The sequence below is a fragment of the Arvicanthis niloticus genome, chromosome 17, assembly GCF_011762505.2.
Source record: "Arvicanthis niloticus isolate mArvNil1 chromosome 17, mArvNil1.pat.X, whole genome shotgun sequence".
In the NCBI taxonomy this organism is placed as follows: domain Eukaryota; kingdom Metazoa; phylum Chordata; class Mammalia; order Rodentia; family Muridae; genus Arvicanthis; species Arvicanthis niloticus.
The window spans coordinates 36,464,650-36,485,520 of record NC_047674.1 but is presented as its reverse complement, the minus strand read 5'-3'; positions in this window follow the sequence as shown (position 1 = coordinate 36,485,520).

Sequence of the window (20,871 nt, the reverse complement as noted above, 5' to 3'; positions counted from 1 at the left end):
GCAGGAGTGCTCTTGCTAAATGTTGGTGCTGACTTATGTATGTACTCTCGTATCATCTGCAAAGAATGATACCTTGACTTTTTTCCTTTCCATTTTGTATCTCCTTGATCTCTTTTTGTTGTCTTATTGTTGAGTTCCTATCTGTCCCAGATCCTTGAAGAAGCGGCAATGCTTAACATCATTATCTTACAACGAGAAAATAAGTATCATAAAAGCTAACAACTCCTATGGCTTGCCATAGTGCAGCAAGGTTCTGAGCACAGGTCTTCCTGTCTCTAATCTATGCTTTTTTTAGCATGTTCTTATCGTGTAACTAGAAAATCATGGCTAATCCAACAACAAGAAGCATGGCAAGATGGCTCTAAAGGTGTGGTGGCAGCACACATACCTTGACAGTAGAAGAGCTCTCTAGTTAAATTTACAACCACTCAATGAAAAGAAAATGATGCTTGGTTCTGAAAACCTAACGAACAACTCAGTGCTAGTGTAGTTGTGGATCTTTCGAGAGAACCTACAACCACCACTTTACTAAAACCAGCATAATTCCTAACTACATTCTAACTATGTGTCCTTAATCCACAGGTAAATGTAGTCCTCACCTCTCAGACTTCTCTTTATAACAGGCAGAGACCAATGCAGAGTGGTGGAACCCAGTTCCAATGAATAAATCTACAAAAGAACTGTAGCATCTAAGGATCAAGGAACATTGCAGAAGAGGGGAAGGAAAAAGTGTAAGAGGCAGAAGACCAGGGACTTTGCTATCATTATGGTATTTTGTCTTCTAAAATTGTCAGAATCTCCACCTATAGAGTCTCACAAACATGAGTACCTAAGCAATGAAGAAAGACAACAATAGACATGCCAAAGTGAATAAGGGAAGACCCATGGAGCCTCAACCCTACATAGAACTGCAGGCAACTAAGGAATATTGAGAGTAAGAGAAGTAGTCCTCCCAAGGGAAGAACATACCAAATGGGTATCCAATACCAAATCCTCAGCCCTGAAAACATACACAGAACTTTATAGAGGCTGAGTGGGTTGTATTTAGAAATACATACATGCATGTAACAACAATTAATGAAAAAGTAGCAATATACATGGAAGTCAACAAGAAGGGGGAGACAAGATGATTTGGAGAGACGAAAGATAATAAGCAAAATATTGTAATTACATTATCATCTTCAAAGATTTTTTCTTAAAAAAAAAAAAAAATCTGATGACCATATTCACATTAACTTGGGAAAGATTCTAGCTGAGGTTTTGATAGTTGTAAATTTGGGAAATATTTTGTAATGTTCACTGTGGATGTGCCATCAATAAAGTGAATAGTTAATGAAAAAATTTAAGGAAAGACTTGTCTTTATTGTCTTCAAACAGAAAGACTGAACACACTCAAATGTAGTGATTTTGGAGGGTATCTAGGGTTTCTATTGCCGTGGTGAAAACCCATGACCAAAAGCAACAGTGAGAGGAAAGGACTTATTTGACTTACACATTCATATGATAATCCATCTCTGGGGGAAGTCAGGGAGAGAATTAGAATAAAAGCCATGGATGAGTGCTGCTGGCTATTTCCTCCTGGCTTGCTTGACTTGCTTTCTGATACAACCCAGACCTACCCTCTCATGACTGACCCCAACCTCAGTGAACTGAGCTCTCCTTCATCAGTTAGTAATTAGAAAAATGCCTCCCAGGCTTGACTACAGTCTGACAGGGGATTTTTTCCTAGTTGAGGCTTCTTTTCCAAACTATGTCTAGGTTTGTGTCAAGGTGACAAAAAACAGAAGATTCAAAGAGAGTTTAGTGAATGCGCATTTAACTAAGAAACGCTTGAGCTGAAGAGATGGTTAATAATGTGCTGCTTTTTTAGAGGACCTGAGTTCAATTCCCAGAATTCATGGCAGGTGATTTACAACTGCTTGTGATTGCTCTGGTCTCCTTAGATCGCGTGCGCGCACACACACACACACACACACACACACACACACACACACACACGATTCACATACTTCAAAAAATACTTTTAAATGCTGAACTGAACATAAACATGTTGACATTTTATATCAGAAAGCAAGAATGTATCCTAATGTCCTGCCTCTGCTCACTTAGAGCACAGATTCCAAAATAAGGCCCTTCCATCCTGCTTGTGGGAGCTTGCTGTTACCTGGCCCTACAGATAGCATGAATCACCAGAGGTCAATCACCTCCATTTCTCACCTGCCAGAAGGAAAAACAGGTTATACATCTTTCTGGTTGAAAAGACAACCCTGTGTGTTTAACATTCCCGTTTTCCTTAGTGTTTATCTGTGAGGACAAGGACCTTTGAGCCCAAAACAGTGGCAGGAGCAGGAAACTGAGAAATCACACCTTCAACCACAAACATGAAGCAGAGGGAGCAAAGGAGGACAACCCTATGAACTCTCAAAACCTGCCACCTAGATGTCATGCGTCCTCCAGCAAGGCTGCTCTGCCTCTGTAAACAGTACTGCCAGCTGGAGACAGTGTTCACATAGCCAACCCTACAGGTGACATTTCTCATTCAAATAACCGTATTCACATTTCAGGCTTTGTTGACTCAACAGCAAATAGACCATGGTCTTTTTACTACCAAGATTATTGCACATATCAAATTTATACACACACACACACACACAAATATTAAATGTTTGCTAATTCTTGGAATTGCAATAATCAATATAAGCAGAAACACAGCAAAGGGGATATATGGGGACTTAACCCATGGCTTTTAGAATATTAATTTTCTGTCATTCCTTGTAATAGGATAAAATAAAATTTCTAGTTTATATTATGTGTACATAATTATATACACACACACATATATATATTCAACTATATATAAAAAGCCAACTATTTTAATTATTGTAACCCCAAGTATTTGTTTGTACCAAAATATTTATACCAAACTCAAACATAGTAAATAGAGAATTCTTCATATCTTTGAAGAGACAGCTTTTTCTGAAGTGTTTCAGATTTGGAGATTAACAGGGACAATGAGATTGGATAAGAGATTTATTAAGTTAATTCTGTTTTTGTTTTTTCTTTCAGATCTGAGCATTGAAACCAGGGCTTCATGCATGCTAGCACTTTAACACTGATCTATGTCCACAGCATACAATATTTATTAGAAGTTATTAATGCAGTGAACAGACAGACAACAGCATGGCAGTGACTTTGAGGAGCATTTACGGCAAATGACCAAGTGGGGAACCCCCTTTTATAGGTTTCAGAGAACTGGGAGAGGTTCCATGTCCAATGACTGATGAGTAGTTCCCAGGAAACCTTGTGATCAGGCTATCATTAATTGCTGGTTGGAGGTGAAGGAGAATGGTCTTGTACTTTGGTTGATTTGGATTCTAACATTTTTAGAGCCTTAACCTGAGGGCAGAGGAAGGTAGCAATGGTAGTTCCTTGATGCAGCTAACCCTGCAGTCAACGAGGGTGCTCAGTTCTTCCTGTTGTGCTACCAGCTTCAAACTCTATCCAACATGAGTAGCTCAAGACCCATTGAGGAGGTTGGTGTGGAAAATATCTTACATTAAAAGTTCCAACTGTGCTTTGTGCTCTGGTCTCTACCAAGACTTAAGTGGTAAGTTCCCAAAATTTGAAAGTTGGTTAATATTCTGAAATACATATATTTTTTAAAAAGATTTATTTATTTACTTTATGTATATGTGTGCTTTATCTGTATGTACACTTGTCTGCCAGAAGAGGGCATTAGATCCCATTACAGATGGTTGTGAGCCACCATGTGATTGCTGGGAATTGAACTCATGACCACTGGAAGAGCAACTAGTGCTCTAAACCACTGATCCATCTCTCTAGCCCCAATATTCTAGAATATTGATAGAAAATGACATGGGGGACTCCATATTTTTCAGGATATATGCCTTAGTTAGACAAGGAGTGAAAATGGTCTGTCTGAAGCGGGGAAATAAAGATCCCCTTTGAAGTTGGCACTATCAGGGAAAACACATCTAGATGGTTCCAGAAAACACAATCATTGAGAATTTAGAGTGGTGTCTCCTGTAATCCTGAGTGTCAAATCAATTTAATATACACTAATGTAGTCCACTGTATAAGACACCCTAAGTGTCACTACAAGTAAAAAAGCAAAACCAAACAATTATATCTATTTCCTACTGACTTAAAAAAAAGTACCCATGATACAGGAATAGCTCATTAGCAGAGTACTTGCCTACTGTATAGAAATTATTAGATTTTAGAATAATCCAGTAACTACTGAAAGAAATCATATATCAGTTTTTATATAAGACAGAAAAGGCTTCTAATAGAATCTTCTCAAATTAAAATGTAAATTCTAAAAGCTTCATTTAGTCTATCGAAATGTGTGGTTTATGGCCTAAGTCACACATTAAATTTCTTTCAGATATGGTTATAGGGGAAACTATTGTTCCCTCATTAGCAAGTAGTTGTTACATATTATATATAATACTCAAAAGGTATGAAATCTACAAAAAATGAAAGGGTTTATGAGAAATCTTTCAGCAGACAGTGTAAACTCTTGGTGTTGGGTTATACTTTGCTTGGTCCAAAAGTCACTGTCAGTGGCAGAAGGTTTTTGAGCTTTGAGTTGAAGAAGTGTTAAGAACACAGCAAGAACTGAATTATAGACACTGAAGAATCCCTTGGGCCGGGTAATGGTGGCACACGCCTTTAATCCCAGGATTTGGGAGGCAGAGGCAGGCAGATTTCTGAGTTCGAGGCCAGCCTGGTCTACAGAGTGAGTTCCAGGTACAGCCAGGGCTATACAGAGAAACCCTGTCTCAAAAAAACAAACAAACAAACAAACAAAAAAAAAACCAAACAAAACAAAAAACAAAAAAAGAAGAAGAAGAATCCCTTGGAACGGTGTCATATACCTGTGGTATAAGGCAGAAGAGGCTTCTAATAAAATCTTCTCAATTTGAAATGTAAATTCTAAAAGCTCCATTTGGTCTGTCAAAATGTGTGGTTATGTCCTAAGTGGAATCCTAGCTGCTTGGGAGGTTGAAATGGGCATATGCTTGATAGACCTCAGGTGGTTGAGACCAGTATAGTGCCAGGAAAGTGTTAGTGATCCCCTCAAAACAAGACAGGAGCAGTTCTGATGCAACTCACAGCAAGGTCTTTATTTTATTTGGGCTAGCTTGGGCCCCTCTAAAGCACTGGCTTCATGCGGGATGGTTTTGGTGGTGGGGGAGCCCAGAATATATATCGGGGCAAGGCTTTATAGTAAGCAGCAAGTAAGGGGTAAGTGTACATACATCTAATTGGAAAGCTACCATGGTCTTTAGCATAATTGGCTGGTGCTGGGAGTCATATCACAAACTTAATTTCTGCTCCCCTCTGCATTGGTGGTCATTAGGTGGGAAGTGAGCTTATAACCTGGGGGTGAAGATCTGTTAGGGTAATAACCTGAAGAAGCTGGTCTTGTTGGGGACTAGCCTAGAGACTGAAGGTAGACTTGGGTTTTGTTGGGGAGAGGGGAGCAACTTAAAAGCTAATGCTAGGTACCAGCCTGTTAGTTTACCTGAGTTCAAACTTAGGTCCAGTTCTCTAAAATGGAGTCTGAACTTAAAAGATTTGACCTCTCAGCCCCTCTTTCTCTTGTGACTAGAAGGGCCAATTACGGGACTTCCTGAAACTTCATAAAAACAGTAACAGGGCTATGTCTTTGTAGTATCCCTGGGGCATGGGTAGGGGCCCATCAGTGGGAGACAGGAGGGAGTCTTGAGGCTGAATTTTCCTCCTGCTGGCCAGGGTCTTCAACTGCAAATGGTTGTGTGGTGGATCCAAGCTGCCACTCTGTAGCACAGGGACCCGTTCCTTGAAGCTCTAGTGACCCCTGGCAGAGTCTCTTGTCTAGGGCCCAATCTCCCGGCTAAGGTTGGGAGAGCTCTGGAGGTGGACTTATTTTATGGAAAGCAAGAAGTTTAAGCCAAACACATTTGTGTACCCATTGGACACCCTTTAAATCGTGTAATAATTAGCAATTGTCTGCTTCTGTAATAACTTCTGTCAGTAGGTGAACCAAACATAACTAAAGGTGAGTCCTACCTAGTATTGGGAGTTCTGTACACTATAAAGAAGGAAAAGGAGAAGAGGAGCTGTCAGTCTCTAAGGTCAATTTAGTTAAGGTCTCTTTTAGGGTTCTGTTTATCTTCTCTACCTGTCCTGAACTCTGGGAAACTTCACAGCCAATGCACCAAAATATAGTGCCAGGGAAGTGTTAGTGATCCTCCCAAGATACAGACAGGAGCCAATCTACTGCAACTCACAGCAGGGTCTTTATTCTATTTGAGTTAGCTGGGGCCCCTCCAATACACTGCCCTCATGCAGGATGGTTTTAGTGGTGGAGGAGCCCCAAATATTTATAGGGACAAGGCTTTATAGTAAGCAGCAAGTGGAGGGGTAACTGTGTAAGCATCTATTTGGAACGCTACTGTGGCCTTTAACATAATTGGCTGGTGCTGGTAGTCACATCATAAACTTAATTTCTGCTCCCCTCTACATTGGTGGTTGTTAGGCAGGGGGTGGCCTTGTAATCTGGGGGTGAAGATCTGTTGGGGTAATAATCTGGAGACTCTGGTCTTGTTGGGGATTAGCCTAGGGACTAGAGCTAGGCTCTCGGTTTTTGTTGGGGGGCAACTTGGAAACTAATGCTAGGTACCAGCCTGTTAGTTTACCTGAGTTCAAAGTTAGGTCAGGTTCTCTAAAATGGAGTCTGAACTTAAAACACTTGGCCTCTCACTAACATGGTCTCATACCAAGACTCAGCTTCTGAAAAGGCAGGGGAGGTGTCTTAAGTGTGGAGTTCTTGCTGAAGAGACACCATGACCAAGGCAATTTTTTTTTTTTTTTTTTTTTTTTTTTTGGTTTTTAGAGACAGGGTTTCTCTGTGTAGTCCTGGCTGTCCTGGAACTCACTCTGTAGACCAGGCTAGCCTCGAACTCAGAAACCCGCCTGCCTCTGCCTCCCAAGTGCTGGGATTAAAGGCGTGTGCCACCACTGCCTGGTGAGGCAATTCTTTTAAAGGCAAACATTTAATCGGGGCTGCCGCCTTATAGTTTCAGTGGTTTAGTTCATTATCATCAAGGCAGGAAAGCATGGCAGCGTGTTGGCAGACATGGTGCTGGAGGAGCTGAAAGTTCTAAATCACCAGCTTTTCATTTTTAATGGTTTCTTTCATTGCCTAAGCTTTGCTGTCCTGGAACTTGCTCTTTAGACTGACTTGAACTCAGAGATCTGTATGCCTATCTTCTGAGTGCTGGGATTAAAGGCATGTGCCACTGCGACTGAATCTAAGCTTTCCTTGCTTATGATTTATTTATTTATAACTTGCTCTATGATTCATTAGGGTTTAGTTTTTATTCCTATTTTTTACATGAATTGCAGCGTTGAAGCAGAAGCATGTTTAGTTCTGTGGTCAATGCATCATTTGGCCCAGAAATCTCTCTATCTCTGTCTCTATAATATTTTTTGTTATTTTATTTTTTATATCTTATTATTTCAGAGCCTTTAAATCCTGAGATAATTATTGACTTTAGTGGAAGGGTAGAAAGTAGGATTCCCCACGGAAGGAAAGAAAAAAAATATCTTTCACATATACAACCCACACAGAATAATAATTTTTTTTTTTAGTTAAGAAAAAAATTGACCTTGAAGTAACCAACTAAATGGAGAAGAAGTTTAACAAGAAATTAAAATGTTAGTGCTTTCGTTTCATTTCTGTTGTAATAAAACACCCTAACTAAAAGGAATTTTTGGAAGAAAGGGTTTATTTGGCCTCCAGTGTCAGCCCACAGTATATTATGGAAGGCAGTCAAGGCAAACTCAAGCAGGAACATGAAATGAGATTTGCTTTCTATTCCTCATAGACTTGCCTCCAACTAAAGAGCTAACTTCACAAAGAAAGGATACCAGAGACCATGGAGGATGCTGTTACTGTGGGGCTTTCAGTGTGAGTTATACTATGCTAGATTTCTTTTATAGTTCAGGACACCCTGCCTAGGGGTTATGCTATCAACAATGGGCTGGCCCTCCTACCTCAATTGACAATTGAGATACTCTCCCAGAGACATGGTCTGCAGGCACATTTGATCTAGGCAATTCTTCAGTTAAGGCGTTCTTAGATAATGCTAAGCTGTGCCAAAATGGCAGTTAAAGATAACCAGGACAACTAGTTTAAGACATATTAGTGCAGGGCTGGAGAGATGGTTCAGCGGTTAAGAGCACTGGCTGCCCTTCCAGAGGTCCTGAGTTCAATTCCCAGCAACCACATGATGGCTCACAACCATCTCATAATGAAATCTAATGCCCCCTTCTGGTATGCAGGTGTACATGCAGTTATACATTAAAAAAAAAAAAAAAAAAAAGACATATTAGTGCAATCACGAACTGACTAAATTCCTAGAGAGTATTTTTACCTTTTTAAAAGATCAATTATAACCGGCTGGGGTTATAGCTTGGATATAGACCATTTACCTATCATGTGAAGTACTTTGGGTCAAATCCCTTGGGTCAGAAGAGACAGAGAAAGGAGATGGAGGAGTGATGGAGGGAGGGAGATTGGAAGAGAAAGAGAAAAAATTATGATTAAAAAAAGTTTAAAGTAGTAGCCAGGCGGTGGTGGCCCACGCCTTTAATCCCAGCACTTGGGAGGCAGAGGCAGATGGATTTCTGAGTTCGAGGCCAGCCTGGTCTACAGAGTGAGTTCCAGGACAGCCAGGGCTACAAGGAGAAACCCTGTCTCGAAAAACCAAAAAAAAAAAAAAAAAAAAAAAAAAAAAAAAGTTTAAAAGTCTGTATTGAATGGAAATGGGATAGCTCATACAAACAAACTTTATTAAAACTTTATTAAAACCAGTACTGCTGGATGTGGTAGCACATCTTTAATCCCAGTACTTGGAAGGCAGAGGCAGTTGTATCTGAATTTGAGGTCAGCCTGCGTCTACATTCTAAATTGTGAGTATAAGGGCCAACCATGGCTACATTGTAAGAACCTGCCAAGAAAAAAAAAAAAAAAAAAAAAAAAAAAAGAGAAAAGAATGAAACAAAGAAACAAAATAATAGAAAAAGGAAAAACATCAGGGAAGGCATGTGGTGCATACCTTCAATCCCAGTACTTGGGAGGTAGAGATAGACAGATCTCTGTAAGCTTAAGGCCAACTTTATCTACAAAGTTAGTGCCAGACCAGCAAGGGCTACACAGTAAGACCTTGTTTCAAAAATAAATAAATAAATAAATAAATAAATAAATAACAAAACAAAACAGTAAAAAAAAAATAAATATAAATTAGTATGTTTAGCATCAAGTATCTGAAACAGAGGACTCAAATTTCTTTACCTTTGGGCTCTCTCCTCTTTTTTTTTCCTTATTAATCTATAGTTTACTTCTTTTGATTTGTTGATTACTACAACCACTTCTGAGCAGGACTATTTCAAGGCTCAAAAAATAGCTGTTTCGATCTGCTGTGTTCCCATTATACCTAGAGGCTAAGGGAGTCTCCCCTGATAGCTGAATTTACATATGCTAAGCACTGAAAGTCTCAGATCTAAGTTCAAGAGGGACATTGAAACCAATTGCTGGGGAGTATGAAGTTTTTGTTTTTGTTTTTGTTTTGTTTTGTTTTGTTGTTGTTTTGGTTTTTTGTTGTTTTGTTTTGTTGTTGTTGTTGGTTTTGTTTTGTTTTGTTTTTCAAGACAGGGTTTCTCTGTGTAGCCCTGGCTCTGGCTGTCCTGGAACTCATTCTGTAGACCAGGCTGGCCTTGAACTCAGAAATCCATCTGCCTCTGCCTCCAAAGTGTTGGGATTAAAGGCGTGCGCCACCACTGCCCGGAGAGTATGAAGTTTAACAGAGGCGTTATTAATGTCGTGGACAGACAGACAGATAGACAGACAACGATATGATAAGAGTTGAGGAGAGTTCAGGTCCCAACATCTGAGCCAGCATGGCTGCGGCTCTGAAGAGAAGCATCAGATCCCATAGGGACAGTTGAGAATCTTACTTTACCTTTCTTAGGAGGGGAAGTTTCCCATCATGAACCTGCAGCCAGGAGTTTCAGGGATGAAGCTGAGAAGATGAAGGATATCTAGCCACCAACACCCACTTTTCAAGTAAATCCGCTTTCCAGGTGTGTTTTGGTTAGGGTTTTACTGCTATGAAGACACATCACAACTTCAGCAACTATTATAAAAGAAAAAATTTAATGGAACTGACTTGCGATTTCAGAGGTTCAGTCCATTATCACCATGGTGGGAAGCATGGCAGTGTGCAGGCTGACATGTTGCTGGAGGAGCTGAGAATTCTAAATCTTTATCTGAAGGCAGCAGGGTGAGACTCTGTGACTGGATGTAGGTTGAGCATAGGAGACCTCAAAGCCCGCCCACACAGTAACACACTTCCTTCAACAAAGGCACACCTATTCCAACAAGGCCACACCTCCTAATTAATTAGTGCCACTCTTTATGGGCCAAGTGTTCAAACACAGAGTCTTAGGGTAGGTGGGGAGGGGTCATGCCTATTCAAACCACCACAAGGTAAGAGATCCTGGTACCCGGAAATAGGAAGTCTGTCAACTAAGAATTCACAGTGTCCCAGTGGGTGCCTGCCAATCAGTATCTTGCAAAGGAAAGGCCACTGCCTGTACTGTGGTATAAACTACTAACTGGATTCTCACACTGCATCTTTACACAAATAAAAATCCTTGAAGAACAGAAAAACTTCGTCAAGTCATGCCTGATCCTTTGCGTCGCTCCTACACGGCTCACCTGGTTTTCTTTCAGCGCCCGTCTTATACTTCCCTCTCTTGTTTCCTAGGGACCCTCTCTCTTCTTCGACTCTAAACTCTTCGAGTGTGGCAATTGTAAGAAGGTCTTAGTTTTGTTCTCACCAAACTATTGTGCTGTAACCTGTTTCAGTAACAGCAGTAAAGGGGTCAGGATCCTTTAAAAGAACGCTTCCTTTCTATTTAAAACATTTAGCTTTTTTTCTTATTTTAAAACTTCTCATTTGTGCAATATCCGCTTTGCAAGGTACTATATTACACAAGGACATCTGAACACAAATACATAGTGTATATCGAGCCTATTTCCCCACACCCACTCCCTTCCCTATTCTCCGTCACCCAGTTAGTTCCCTTTGGTCCTCTGTGTATACAGCTTTCCTGTTCCTTTCATTTTGCGTACACACCTAAGTTTATGCGTCTCTCTGAGAGTGACTTATTTGATTCAACATGATTTTCTCCAGCTCTAAAGGACATAACTTCATTCTACACAGCTGAACAAAGTCTAGCTTGTTTCTACGCCATACTTTTTTCACTCCTCTGTGGTTGCTAGGTTGATTCCACAACTCAGCTCTCATGAATGAAACAGCGCTGCAGTAAACACTGGTGGATCAGTTGCCCTGGAGTCCTTTGAACAAAAGAGGAATTTGCATGGATCTGAACGTGAAGGAAACAGGACACGGTGTGCTTCAATGCCAAGGCTGTGTAGCTGGGTAAGGACCAAGGTGCAGATGCCTGGAATCCCAACTTGTCTTTGTGCTATTTTCGTCTGAGTTTTGCTTCTCTTGCCACCTGCTGGTCTCCTATTCAATAGCAGTCCCTGAGTCATCTCACCTAGTGACTCTAAACTACACCCTCAGGAACATGCTCACACAAAGACAACCACTTCCCCAGAGGGACAAAGTCTGGTGATGACTACAGGAACACATCCTTTGTAATACTGCTTTGGCGACTGTCACACTTGCTTTTCTTTGATTTCAGGGTGAGCTGCCATTAGTCTACCCACTCAGGCCTTAAGGTAAACTGCTCAATGCCTATTTCTCTGATCTTCTAATCTTCTTCCAGACCTCCAGTTCTGCAATAATATTCATGTTTGTGTGAGATCTAATTATTATAGCAAATCCTTTATTCTCAATGTATTTACATGATTCATTCTCTGAATCAACTTCACACTGTTTAACTGAAAAAAAAATTTAACAAGGAAGGAAGCATGGATGACTGAAGAAAAGGCAAGGTTTATCCATCCAGATGATCTAATTTGAGGATGATCTGTAGAACTGATAGAATTATGATTAAAATCTCCCCTTGCTGGAGACATAGGAAATTACTGAGGACCAGCGGATCCTACACAAGTTACTTGACTGATTACTCCAGGAAAGTCACCAGACAGATTATTTATCCTACACATTCCCGAATGAGCTACGGAATTGCACAGCACCAGACTAAAGAAGTAAGTTTTTATGTGTTCGGATGTGGTGGCACATGCTTATCTTTCCATCACTGGAAAGCTAAGGTAGGGAGATGGCAAGTTCAAGACTAGCCTGAGCAACTCAGTGAGACAGAGATCTCAGAGTAAAAAGGGGGAAATGATCCTAATGACATTCTCCATACTCGCAGTGCAGCAGCATGTTCAGCCATCATCAGAGAAGGTTCCTCCTATAGCAGATGGGAATGAATACAAAGACCCATTGGCAGACATTATTATTCAGAGAGTGAGAGACCTTGAAACACTTAGCCCTAAATGGACTGTATCCATCATATATCTCTCTTTATAGCTCAGGGAACCCTGCAGGAGAGGAGGCAGAGAGACTAAAAGCCAGAGGGGAAAGAAAACAAGACCCTATAAATCAACACGAACAAAGCTCATATGATCTGTTATATTTTTAAACAATGAATAAATGAGTGGATGAATGAATACATGAATGAATGGAAACATAATCACTAGGGTAAAGGTTAACAATCGTCACTTATACCCGTCAAAAGAGGGAAAAATCAATTTTCTCCAGCAGAGTGACACTGGGTATCTCAAACAAGGCAGGGGCAGGGGCAGACCTCCTGTTCAGGAGTAGCTGAACTTCACAGTTTTTGTTTTTTTTTAATATACTTTTATCTGGTTACAGTTTGGTGGGTTTTGGGGGAGTGGGATGGTTTTATTTTGTTTTCTTGGTTTTAGGGGTTGTTATTGTTGTATTGAGCGTTTGTTTGTTTTTTAAGAAAGAACTGAATGTTGGGTGAGTAGAGAAGAGGAGAGGATCTGGAAGGACTTTGGGGAGGGGAAACATAATCAAAATATATTTGAATTTAAAAATTGTTTTAAAAAATAAAATAGCCGGGCAGTGGTGGCACACGCCTTTAATCCCAGCACTTGGGAGGCAGAGGCAGGTGGATTTCTGAGTTCGAGGCCAACTTGGTCCACAGAGTGAGTTCCAGGACAGCCTGAGCTACACAGAGAAACCCTGTCTTAAAAAGAAACAAAAATGTAAAAAATGGGCTGGTGATAAAGCTTAATGGTTTGCCTAGCATGTATGAGGCTCTGAGTTCAAGTCTCAGTGATACTAAGGAAGGAAGAAGGAAATTAGTCAGTCAATCAATCACCAATCAATCAACAAATTCATTGTAAGGCATATAATTAATTTGCTCAAGTTAATTATGTAATCAATTATATAATTAATTCTGGGGATGGTGACTAAGGAGATGTTTGTTGAAGGGTCTAAAGTTTCTATCAAAATTGGATATTATTGACATCCATTGGACAGTCATGGTGACTATATAGTTAATAATAATAATCCGTTGAATGAGTACATTTTAAATGTGTGTAGTATATGCAAAAGAGAAGAATATAAAGTGATGGAGGTATGTTAGTTTGCTTTAATCATTCCAAAATATATAAATACCAAAATATCATGTCATATTATAAAATCATAAGCATATAAGACTATTATTTGTCAATTAAAAATTTTTTTTTGGCTAGATATAATAGTTCATACCTGTAATCCTAGGACTTTGGAGGTAGAGAGAAGAGGGGTTAAGAAGTGAAGAAGATTCTCAGTCACATAGTGAGCCTTCCTCTAACAGCAAAATAAATAAGCCCATGTCGTCCTGGACCTTGGATTCTAAGTATCAGTAATAATTTTGAGAACATAATTAGTATTATTTTGAATCTGGGTGGCATGTGGCATGTGTCACATAAGCTGGCCTGGAATCCCCAATCTTCCTGCCTTACCTTTCCTAATGGTGGAGTGGTTACAGGTATTTACAACCAAGCCTAGCTAACAGAAGCACTAAGGTTTCCTTAAAAATTATTCTCAGTGTGCCACGAGTTGATTCCATCTGTAAAAGTGCTTTTGGGCAATCCTCACCGCCTCCATTTGGTCCCCAAACCACATGGTGAAGGAGAGAATCAACTCCTGAAAGGAGTCCTCCAGCCTCCATTTGCACACGTATGCTGTGGGATGTGTGCATTCACACACACACACAACATATAAGTGTAAAGAATTGTTTGTACATTATTTACAGAGATATACTCATGTTCCTTCTGTGTTGTGGTATAGGGCAGGACAATTTCTTAAATATATGATACAATCAAGGAAGTAATATTAAGCAATTGCTGATTTGGGGTGTGATAGTATTGTGGTATGTTTAGAAAAAGTGAAGTATATTTTATAAGTGGACTATTATACATATTCAGATGGAAAGGTATTATTATATACGAGATTTGTTTTAATCTCCCACTACTGTAGAGGCATTGTTATATTAGGTATCTATTGCTACAAACTATCACTATCAGCTTTATTCAATATTGATCTCATTGTGTCTGTGTCTCAGGATTTAAAAGCGATTAGTTGGATGGTTCTTGAGGACAGTGTCTGGGGACATCTGAAAGCTAGATTATCTACTTCCAGTCTTGCAGTTTCTGTTCCTTACTGGCTGAAGATATAGACCATATTTTCTTTCTTTGTAGGCCTTTCCATGGGTAATACGGGTATCTGCATGGTAACATGTAGCCTTTCTTCGTAAGAACCCACTGAGGAAGCTGGAGTATGCAGCTGTCTAGAATCTTCAACTATAATTTCAGAAGTAATTCGCCATCCAGGCTGCCATATTCTATGGTCATACTGACTAACCCTGGCATAATGAGAAGCCACTGTCGAGCGGTTAAAAAACCCGTGTGTCATCTTAGGCTATGACATTGACCCAGGGTCTTAACGACTTAGAAGACCCTCCATCCATTTCCTAACTTCCATAAAATAAAGTGTCGATTGGTAGACCAAAATGACATTTCTAGTCTGTTTCCTGTGTAGGTTCACAGTGAGATTCTAACATAATTCTAAGGGTTTCTAAGTATTTTCCTTTCTTCCCTGTTGAGTTGTCATTGAACAGACTCTAGGGAAGGCTTGTAGGAATATTCAACATAAACACTGACAGATTTGTTGAGATGTTCCTTAAAAGGATTTTGGCTTCTGAACTGCCTTCCATTCTGAAATAGAACAATATAATCTACAGTGACTACCTACATGTGTCAAGCAACACCTCTTTAATTCCTAGCTACCCCATGATCTGCTAGCCACCACCAGAAGTCCTCAGACAAAAAAAACAAAACAAAACAAAACAAAACAAAACAAAACAAAAAAAAGTTCAAATGACTTCACTCTGGAGGCTTAGGGTAGGAATTTCATGTGTGATCTCTGACAGCTTCATAGTCATGATTGACCCCTAACACAGAAAGATGTCATCATCTCCCTAGATTTGGTCATTCGAAGTTGTCTTTGGTATCCTGAGCTAATTTTTCTTCTATATAGAAGACACTCATGATAGAGAGCATCCCAGTGTTTGGTCATCTTTTCCCAACCCGTTTCTTCATGCTGGGTTGGATGGCAAATCCTTAATACAGAAGCTATGGTTGGGAGTACAGCCATTGTGGAATTGCTTTTGCTGGGGAAATGTACTTTCTCCTTATAGAGGATCAAAATACCAGTGCATTGAGCTTATTTACAGAGTGTAGGTGACATGTTACATATAAGGGTGACCCCAAAGCAGCTGCACCACCAAAAACTCTTATCTTTCAGTGGTGTCTTCTTGGTAGCTGCATAGTGGCATGCAAATCAATTACTTTTGTAGTGTATATTTACTCTAGAGCTACCTGAGACCACAGTGCCAATGGACAGTTAGTGCAGAATTATATATAATTGGCTGGGAAGTGCATTAGAGAGTGGCTGAAATCTCGGGTAAGGGTCCAATGACCCTTTCCAGCTCCTCCTCCTACAAAGAAACACCAATAGTCCCGGTCTCTGTTGGTCTCTTGCAAATAGTCACATCTTGCTGATACAGATGATTATTTTGTTTGGAAGTTGGTGCTCAGTAACTGCACATGGCAGGGCCATGTCAACCTTCCTATTTTCTTTAAGATTCAAACTTTTTTCTTTAAAGCAGTGGTTCTGAATGGGTTTTCATAGCAGCATCAGCAACATGTAAGAAGTGGAAATTCTCAAGCTTCCGTTCCAGACCTGCCAAATCAGAACTGTGGGGGCAAAAAGCCCAGCAATCTGTTCCTACAAGATCCCAAGTCACTTTTGAGGGTCTAGAGTTGTTTGAAGTTTGACAGTCACCATCATAGTGAACAGGCATAGAGAACATTAATTCCCACCCTTTCGATTTCAACATGTCTTTAAAGGTCCTATAACTTTTTTTTTTTCCAAAATAAATCTTATTTCAGAAAAAGAAATCACAAACTTGAAATCATGAAAAGAGGTAAAATTATACATTAGAAAGCCCAGAAAAGGAAATTAACTTAATGTTGGGGGCCGACTTTTAGCAGAAAGCGGCTATCAGCTTTGCAGCCATCTTGAGCCATATACCCTGACATGAGACTTGGATTACAATAGCCTACAACAGCTGAGAACACTCCGATAATCTTGGTTTAGATACCTTGAGATTAAAGGTGTGTGAGATTAAAGGTGTGTGACTTAATAGTATACTTAGAAGTATAGAGATCAGAGTTAGAGACAAGACCTAAGGGCATGATTAAAGGTGTAACTTAGAGGCCTGGCTTAGAAGTCAGACTATAAAAGACAGAACCAGAGATCAGAGAATATAGAGGGATCATCAGAGACGAATCTCAGACACTAGGTAAAATCTGGCCTCACCCTCGATCTTGCTGAAACCCGACCTGCAGACCAGAGCAGCAGCTTGGGCCGGGATACAGTGGCCGCCCAAACGTGGGTCGGCCCGGGCCTCAACAATTTAACCTTTTGAGTTTGAAATGTATTTTGGTCTATTTAAAATTGAAGAATGGCTGGGCGGTGGTGGCTCACGCCTTTAATCCCAGCACTTGGGAGGCAGAGGTAGGTGGATTTCTGAGTTTGAGGCCAGCCTGGTCTACAGAGTTAGTTCCAGGACAGCCAGGACTACACAGAGAAACCCTGTCTCAACACCCCCCCCCCCCCATAAATAAAATAAAATAAAATAGAAGAATGAAAAAGAATGCCCCCCATGTAAAGGCCAAACTCAAAGAAACAATGCTGTATTGATCTTTATTAATCGTTCTTGAATATTCTGTACCACAGAAAGAGCATGGGCCGTCCTTGAAGGTGGCCACAAAACAGAAGCTAAGCATGCCACCTTTTTTTTTTTTTAAGGTAGAATGCACAGGGAAGGCAGCTGGGTCAAAACTGAGTCCAGATAGGGACTTCCACAAAGACTGTCTTCAATAACAGAGAACCCTGTTTTGAAAACAAAAACAATAACACCAAAGAAGCAAGTCACAGAGGCAGCTTTTATTGTCATCAGAGTTAGAACTAAACCACAATAGGCTCTTTCATCTCTTGGAACAAAGTAGAACCAGAGGGCAGAATCATTTTTTCAAGCAGAAGTCGTTAGCAATTTTAGTGCTTCTACATTTTAGGTCTAGGGTTAATTTTCTAAAAGCCTCAGGTGCACCGAGAAGCTCTTGAAGTTGACTGATAACATCTGTGGAAGCTTCAGATCAGGTGATGTGCATACTAAACCCACTGGTACCTACTTCCAGACTCCAGAGGGAACTGACCCAGACTTTTTCTACCCCCTAACACCTTTTCTGCTCTATACAACCCAAGACCTCCATACCTCATAGAGACAGTGTCCTCTCCACAGAGAGACTGTAGTCCTCCCTGGTTAAAGAACAGCTCTGCTTTTAGAGTTGTTGCCTGCCTTTGCTTTATTTCCACAGCGCCTCTATCAACCCCTACCTAAGGAAGAATCTGATTTGCATGTGCAATCAGGCACTGAACTCAAGGCTGAGGCCCCACCTTGAGATATTCATCCTGTCAAGGATTTGCTTTGAGCTGTGCTTCTGTGAAGAGTTTGAACATTTGGATGAGCAGTGTCAAATCTGCTTGGATTTCCATGTATTGCATATTAAGCATAACTACGGCCATCACTTCATTAACTTTTAAGTCTGTGTTTTAATGGTATTCTGTTGACAGCTGCGGGTGGAAATATTTTCAATATATGTAAAATTTCAGCAGGGGCATATCTGTTTCGTTTACACATCAAAACGTTTAGGGAGAGGTTGCTTTGGTTCAGATAACATGGATGTTACACCCAGGAGTTTATGTTTACATCTTGACCTACTGGTAGCCCCAGTTTCAAGGTTTAAATGTAATATTATCAGTTTGTGACTAGTGCCCAATACCTACCATGTAATTGTTCATGCAATGAGGTCTATCGATTAATCATGAATTCCAGATCCCAGCCAAGTAAGAAACTAAGTCATTCTTCCAAGCTGGAACCACACTTTGTCTTTTGACCTTAGCTCTCAAACAAGCCAGACTCTACTTTCTAAAGAAAAGTGACTGACTCCTCCTGGGCTGAGGATGTAGCCCACTGGGTGGAGTACTTATCTAGATGCAGGAGGTCCTGGGTTTGATCTCCAGCACCACATGCCTGTAATTCCAGAACTTGGGAGTGGAGGCAGGAGAATCAGAATTTCAAAGTCATCCTTCAGTAACAGGGAGTTTGAGGTCAGCCAGGGATAGACCCTGCCTCAAAACAACTGCCACTGGAAAATAAAAAATGCTTCTCCCACATTGTGTATTTGTTCTGCTTTGGCTGTTACTGTGATAAATAACCAGAAAAGCAACTTGAGGGCAGATGGGGCTTATTTCAGCTAGTAGGGTACAGATATAACCCAGAAAGGCTAGGACAGGAGCACAAGGCAGGTACCTGGAGGTAAGAACTTGAAAGAAAAACCAAGGAGGGAGGGCTACTGACAAGCTTGGTTCTTGCCTCAAGTTCAAAGTTGCCCTTAGTAAAGCCCAAGTCCAGGGGCAACAGGGCCCACAGGAGGCCCTACTTTTGTCAATTAGCAATCAAGAAAATGCCCAACAGATAATGGCCAAGAGCCCATCTGATCTGGGCAATTCTTTTCAGTTGACTGCTCCTCTTCCAGGTGTGCCACTGATCACCAAGATTGGCCATCACAATACTGATGTGAACAAACTTGGTATTTAATTTCAAATAAATCCTCTCTCTCTCACACACACTCTACAATTCTATATAGATATGCATATATATAGCTAATCCATAGCTAAGTGCACTATCTAGTTAATACAATGTGTCTAATATATCACTGCCAGTTCTATTCTATTTATATATATGTAAAGCCAGGACAAAGAATTTCACAGGGACAGGGCTGTTTTGGAAGCACCTCTAAGTTCCTTATGATTGCATTCAAACTAGGGAAAATCTGGGCACATACTTCTTTGACAAGAGGTATTTAAGTCTTGAAACTACTACCAAGTCAGGCTACAAGTTATCAGTGCAGATTTGACCACCATGCTCAGTGAAGGCAGACAATAGTTATTTCCTTCAGGCTCAATTCCTTTCTCTTCCTATCCTGACTCCCTCCCTCCCCTACTTTTTTTTTTTTTTTTTTTTTTTTTTTGTGATAGGGTTTCATGTAGGACTGCCATTGTGGAGTATTATACAGATATATTCAAATAAACTGCATGGCTTGGTATACTTAAGGCTCAAATACAGGATTTCCCCTCTGAGCTGGAATCTCACTATGTAGCTCTGGCTGGCCTGGAATTCAGAAATCTGCCTGCCACCAATTAAAGGAGTCCTGAGATTTGAGAGTGTACCCCTACACTCAGCTTCAAATTTCAAATACAGGCTTGCTTCCTGGTTTCTACCAAGTTACCTAACTGGAGGCTCATCCTGTTGCAGTAAATCATTTTAAAGTCCTTTGAAAAACACTTGACTGTAAAATACTAAGTAACAGCTAATCCATAGCTAAGTGCACTATCTAGTTAATACAATGTGTCTAATATCACTGCCAGTTCTATTCTCAATGCATGCCTCTACTGTAAATGAACATTTTAATTTTACTTTCAGTGTTGCTTAGTGTAGCTGCTCAGAGGTAATGCAGAAACACTATCAGATACTTTAAAAGCTGTCTTTAATTTCCAATTCATGAGTTAAGGAGCTGGAGACACATACACGGCAACATTAATTCAAGGACTCAAGAGTGTGGGGTGTAAATGTGTACAGCAGATAAGATACTAATTTGTGTATTTTAGCCTTTCACTTATAAATTAAGAAACCAAGTCACTTCTTTCATCTGAAGCATTCTTGCCAAGTAAATATTTCCTGAAACTTAAATACAAAAAAAAATTGTCACTGGTAAGGAGTGGGATAATTATTGAAGATAATCTGGCACCAGATTCTATACCCTTTGCAGTACTCCTAAGTATCAGGAGCTGCTGTTTGCCAGATGATTGTAACACAACAGATCCTGCGAGATTAAAGCTTGGCCATGGGACAGGTTAACATGTACAACATACTGGGACTTGACCACATGCAGTGTGATCAGATGGCAGGTTGACTGTAGAGGGAAGCTTTACTCCCAGTGGGTGCTAAACAGTATCAATGATTGCTGGCTACTGCGAAATGCGCCCTGGCTATCTATTTTAGGGTACCTCTAAAAGGAGACTGAGTCTCCTGATTGAGTAATCACATCACTTGCCACAGTATCATGATCCCAATTCAGAAGCCAGATCAAGTAGTCAGTGTATTATCTACTAAAAG